At 37.7% G+C, this 6,766-nt stretch overlaps 1 pseudogene; it reads left to right on the forward strand.

The window, feature by feature from the left end:
• Positions 1-476: 476 nt before the first annotated feature.
• LOC134293290 (GTP-binding protein Di-Ras2-like) lies at positions 477-3,546 on the forward strand (annotated as a pseudogene).
• Positions 3,547-6,766: the final 3,220 nt, after the last annotated feature.

Below are 6,766 nucleotides of genomic sequence, written 5' to 3' on the forward strand. Positions count from 1 at the left end.
TGTTCAGTACACATGCAAACAATGAACAATGGGGCAAACTAATCAAGGCAAGATTTTTTAAAAAAATAAAATAAAACTAAGGCATACTCTGGAAACTGGGATGTCAAGGAAGGGATGGGAATGGCTAACAAGGTCATATTTTATAGTTCAAGCCAAAGAATGGTGAAAAAATGCGAGGAAGCAATGGCAAGAAGATCTGAGGATTTTCACATCAATTTCTTCCTGGCAACTCCTCCCTCACCCATTTTCCCAATAAAAACATTGAAATGGGATATAGATGGAAGGCTATGTATATATATGTATGTGTATATCTGGGCCGCGGCTAGCACAGCTGGTTAAATCGCCAGCTACAGAAGATCTTGCAGACTGGAAGGTTGGCAGTTCAAGCTGTGGGTCAGGGTGAGCCTCTGGCATCAGATCAGTTTCTGCTAACCTAGCAGTTCGAAAACAATGTGAGTAGATAAATATGTACCGCTATGGCAAGGAGGTAAAAGGCGCCCTGAAAAACATGCCGGCAATTCAATTAAAGAAGGCATCAGTGGATGACAGGCTCCTCGGCATGGAAAAATGAAACAACAGCACTTCCCTGTGGCCGAGCTGAGCACAGACTCCAGATGCCAAAGATGAAAAAAAAAGGGAAGCCTTGCCTCTGTTTATGTACTGTTTGTCTTTGTCAATTGTATAACAACATTGCGTGTTTGCCATTTATGTACCTGTAATCTGCTCTGAGTCCCCTTGGGGATATATATATATATATATATATATATATATATATATATACTTTTGCTTTAATGTTTATTTTAAAATCCCTCTCTCCCTTTACTTCATGTAAGAGTCAAGGGCAGAGTTTGGGGACAAAACTATGGATTTTGAAGTGGCCTATGGATAAGTCATTCCACAAAGAAGATAAGCTGCCCCTAGCTGCCACCGTTTTTCCACCCAGGAACTAACAACAACAGCATTTATTGTCATACATTAACAAAATCATAGCACAGACATGCATAACAAAAGAAGTCACAGATATAAAAAAATAGAAACATAATTAAAATTACTAATCTCAAGAATAAAATTTGCAACAGTCTCGCAAAAGAATGCATCAGAATTGTTCAAAAGGTATGGAATTTTATAACACTCTTGCCATTGAGAACATTGCAAAAAAAAAAAAAAGGAGAGAATTCCTATAGTTCATTCGTATTTCATCATATTTGGGGCATTCAAACAAAGAGTCAACCCAGGAATAAAAAAGACCAGAAGCAGTGTCATGGCAGAGAGAGTAGCAGAGGTCAGTGCTTCTTTTTGTTTTCCTACCCTGTTTCCCCGAAAATAAGACAGTGTCTTATATTAATTTTTGCTCCCAAAGATGTGCTAGGTCTTATTTTCAGGGGATGTCTTAGTTTTCCACGAAGAAGAATTCACATTTATGGTTGAATTTTTAAAAAATGGAAATTTATTATTTAATGTACGGTAGTTGTCTTCACAAACCAACATAACCAAACTCTGAATCCTTTCAAGAATTTCTATATTATATTTTATTGCTATACTGTTTTTAAATTACTGTTTTAAATTTCTGTTCGTATTTACATTTATGATGTTGTTGGGCTTGTCCCTGTGTCAGCTGCCCTGAGTCCCTTCTGGGAGATGGAAATGGGATACAAGAATAAAGTTATCATCATCATCATCATCATCATCTTATTATTATTATTATTATTATTATTATTATTATTATTTCTTGTTACTACATTTATTTCCATGTACAACAATCTATGGTATGTACATTTACCGATCCTGCATGCTTCCAAACAAAAACTTTGCTAGGTCTTACTTTTGGGGGAGGCCTTATATTTAGCAATTCAGCAAAACATCTACTAGGTCTTATTTTCTGGGGATGTCTTATTTTCGGGGAAACAGGGCTGGATTAAGCTCTCACCTCTAGCCACTTAGAGAAGCAGGTGGTTCATTTAGAAAAAAGAAGAGTTGAGGTAGAGAACTTAGATTTTATGGGAAGTATTCTTGGTGTACTGAATTGTTTAATTGCTTTCATTTTTTCTCCTACTCAAGACAGTAATAGGTAATGGGATGCTACATGCAGAATAGTGCAGATTGATTATTAACAGAGGATAGACACTAAGATCATATGATTCATTTGCTGAGAGGGCTACATTGACTTTCCATTTCTTCTGGGCTCAGAAGAATATTTGGGGATGAATTCAAGTATATTTGGCCTTCCAGATGTTTCCAGGCTGCCACCCCATGCATCATAGCAAATCTTGACAATCCTTGTGGTCACCATAGTCACCTATCCATGGTTTTGGACCAATACATTGAAGAATTACCTCCTCTTACCTAGAGTTGCTTGCCTCCTGAGAAAAGAGAGCTTCTTGCATGTTCTGGCAATGATAGGGACACTTTGGTTTGAATCCAGAGGTGGGCCTTCTTTCCTACCTGTGTTAGGCTTTGGAATCTGAAGTTCACTTTACAACTTCATTAACATTGGTGAAGACCAATGTTTTAGTTACTTTGTGTTTTAATTAGTCTCTGCTTTCAAAACAAATGAATATTTATATTGCCTGGTGTTATTTCTGTTGCTTCAGTTTTGTGTCTTATTTGAGAGACAGATGTTCTTGTTTGTTAAATAGTTATTTGTTATAATAAACCAGTCTGGCACATGAGAAAAGTTAGCACAGGGAGATGATGCTGGCGCCTTGCTTCCTGGGCTGCCTAGCATGGTTTGGGAGAATACATTTCCAGGGAGTGCCCCTTGGGATGCTGTCTAGTGGGTGGAGAGAGCAACCAGCATCACAAGCTTGTGGAAAATACTCCTGTCTCTTCCTTGAATCACTGGTGATTAAGAAATATAGAACAAAGCAATGATTAAAGAGTAATTGTGTTTGGAGCTGCTTGTGTTAACAAGAGTTCTCTTCTTCTTCACTTTGTAAGAGGAGCCTTCAGAGAAAATGTACATACCAACTGTTGATACTTAATGCTAGATGATCAGCTATGGCAAGAATGTCTGCATCCTTGAGATCACAGACAGCCCTGGAAGTCACTAGTTCCCTGTCATGTGAAGGCTGTCAAGCACCAAGGGCCATGTGTTTGTGATGGTGTACTCCATTAGTAGTAGGCAGTTGACTGAAGACCTTCAGATCTGTCAGATCAAAGGGAGACATGCAGAAGGTCCCATTAATAATTGGTAGGAAACAAGAGCAATGACACTGTGTAAGAAGTGGATACCAATGAAGGAAAAATGCTTGCCATCAAATGGAAATCTGCCAAAATGAAAAATAATTAATGCATTATCTTAAGAACCCAGGCTGGGTTATAAATAAATACCAACATAAAACATTTAGTAATTACAAAAGTTTAAAACATTAAAATATATTCATCTATACAATCAATTTCATGATGAATGTAGTACAATGTGCATGCCTTTCCCAAGAACTCCTGACTTTGGAGAAGAAAAGAAATTTAAGTCTTCAAGCATTTTCCAAGAAACTAAAGCAGCAGCAGAGGAAGGATAAACTCAAAGGCAAATGTTCTGTCACGTGAAGTGCTGGGAGTTGGCATCTTGAGGCCACAGTGGTGCAACGGGTTAAATTGCTGAGCTGTTGAACTTGCTGACTGGAAGGTTGGTGGTTTAAATGTATGGGACCGGTGAGCTCCCATTGTTAGCCCCAGCTTCTGCCAACCTAGCAGTTCAAAAACGTGCAAATGTGAATAGATCAATAGGTACTGCCTCAGCAGGAAGGTGCAATGGCACTCCATGCAGTCATGCCGGCCACATGACCTAGAAAGTGTCTACGGACAACGCAAGCTCTTCAACTTAGAAATGGAGATGAGCACCAACTCCCAGAGCAAGACATGAGCACCACTTGTGTCTGTGTTTGCTGGAGCCTGCCCTGAGACCCCTCGAGGAGATAGGGTGGAATATACATAAAGTATTATTATTAATGACACAAAGACATAGTATGACACAGAAAATGAGATATATATGCTGGATTTCATATCACAAAATCACAAGTCAAATACTTCCCAAATGTTTAGGACTGTGTGATGTATTTTCAGATGATGAGTGCAGATCCCAGTAAGGTGGCCTTTTGCAGTTGACAGATCGTAATTTTGTCAATGTTTATTGTTTCCAAATGCCGGCTGAGATCTTTTGGCACGGCACCCAGTGTGCCGATTACCACCGGGACCACCTGTACTGGTTTATGCCTTTGCAGTTCGATCTTGAGGTCCTGATAACGGCTGAGTTTTTACTGTTGTTTTTCATCAATCCGACTGTCACTTCGTATAGCGACATCAATAATCCAAACTTTTTTCTTTTCCACAACCGCGAGGTCTGGTGTGTTGTGTTCCAAAACCTTGTCAGTCTGGATTCAAAAGTCCCACAGTATTTTTGCATGTTCATTTTCCACTATCTTTGCAGGTTTGTGATCCTGCAGTTCTTTACTCTTAGTACGTGGTAATTGTGACACAAATTCCAATTAATCATTTGGGCCACATAGTTGTGCCTCTGTAGTCTGTCTGTGCGATTTTCTTACAGCAGTTGAGGATATGATCAATAGTTTTGTCAGCTTCCTTGCACATTATTATTATTATTATTATTATTATTATTATTATTATTATTAATCTCATATGCAGTTAGAAGAAAAGTATCTTATTCTTATAGACCATTCTCATACATTTCAAGAAATATCCAAAAACAGATATGTTTAATGGGCAAAGAATAACTGTTTTTGTATTTAAAGTTCCACTCATAAATGTTAGCCAGACTGTTTAAATATCTTCTTGAGGAAAGCTGAGCTTACAATGGTTCATTCTGGGCATCAGGTGTGACAAAGCCGTCTTGTGTCACCATGCAACAACCAATCTACTACGACCCCTGAATCCATGGGAGATACATTCTCAAATTTATTATGGAAACTGGAAACTGTGGATAGTAGTGAACCTTGCTGAAATAAATGACTTCTACAGAAATTTGCTAGATCAATGCAACTCTGTAATAACTTCTGACAGAAGCATAGAATTCCCTGGAAGATCTAGAAAATTTCTAGAGAAGACACCTAGATGTGGGTATGTACTGGACTTGTGGGTATAAAGATACTATTATATTACCCCTTGTAAGAAGCCACTGTAGTTGCATGTATAATACAAAGCAGCAGAACTCTGTCTACATTTTATGTCTGCACACATTGAAAAACAAAATTCTAGCCAAATGTCCATTTGCTGAGTCTTTCCTCATTTTTATTGATAATTCTTTCTATTTACAAAAGTAATGCTATTGAAATATCAATATTCCTTAAAAAAAACCCAGTCTTTATACCTGGACTCAGATTTTCAAGATCTTTCAAGTTCCTAAGAAGTAACAAGAAGGCAGAAATCCCTTGTCTAGACATATTGAAATAAAACTGCAGAACTGCTGAGAAAGAGTGTTGTTGTTCAAAAAGTCTACACAGCAATATATTGTGTGCTTTCTTAATAAATAAACATTTTCAGCTTGTCCATAATGGATTTGTAAGAGCTGGAGCAAGTGGAGAGAGTGAAGGTGAAGCCTTGCTGGTGTAGTTGTCCCGTGTAAACAGCAGTGATTATTAATAACACTTTCTGAAGGTTTTGATATCCTCTGTCTTCATATGCGTTGGTTGGTATGCAGAGGGATTTTACAGAAGATTTCTTCAATATCTTTGATTTCTGAATCATTTTCATATTTTGGCTCTCTGTTCTCTGAATATATTTAACAGCATTGTAAGAAAAAGGTAGTCAAGGTGTCTATCTGCATAGATTTGAGTTTAAAGTCGATCATATGTATATGTGTGTGTATATATGTGTGTGTGTGTGTGTGTGTGTGTGTGTGTGTGTGTGTGTGTGTATATATATATATATATATATATATATATCACTTAAGGATATATTTATGTTTGTTAAACATCTAGAGCCAACCATTCAGCAATTTATCTGAAATAAAATATGGACAGCTTAAAAAATGAAAATCTATTTTCAGTAGGACAGACATTTTAATTGTGTTTATTCCACCCAGAAAGTGGAATATTAAACTAACCCTACTGAGCTGGGTCTTCAGGGAGTGTTTTGCTACAAGGATTTTTATTTTATTTTTTTTTTGCTACAGGGATTGTTTTGCCAAACATGTCTCCTGAAGTTCTGTTTTATCATATACACAAGCCATTTGGGACAGATTTGCCCATGCCCCAAGTAGGTTATCTTCTTCCTTTGCTCACATAACCTTTAATAAAGGAGGCAGCCTGCATGTGTAAATTCCTCAGCAAGCAGCTCTCCCGCTTGTGTGATTGGCCCACCCTCTCTTCACGGTATATAGGTTTGCATTAGCAGTGTCTACGCACATGAGCATGTATGCACAAAAGCTCCAGTTCTCATTAAAGTTTTTATGCCTAGTGGACGGCAGGCTCATGGGCTTAAGGCTGTGAAGGAATATCTATGCACTCAGGTGTGTATGAACCATCCCCAATGTGCCATTTCTTGGCATTAGTTACTGAAATTGTTTACAGTGAAAACATACGCGCGCACACACTCACACTTCTATAAGATAAAAGTGTCATTTTATATGGAAGAGTAATGAGCTGGGAAATCCCAGTTAAAGGATGGCCACAATTACAAAGACAAAACAAAGAGAAATAATTGGGCAACTTTGATGAAATGGCCAGGTTTCTGTTAGAAGAGTGTATATGAATCTGCATTTTGACACATCCTTTTGTACAATTGCATTTAAGGAAGGATTTTTTTTAAAGTA

Source organism: Anolis carolinensis, chromosome 1 (genome assembly GCF_035594765.1).
Source record: "Anolis carolinensis isolate JA03-04 chromosome 1, rAnoCar3.1.pri, whole genome shotgun sequence".
NCBI classification, from domain to species: Eukaryota; Metazoa; Chordata; class Lepidosauria; order Squamata; family Dactyloidae; genus Anolis; species Anolis carolinensis.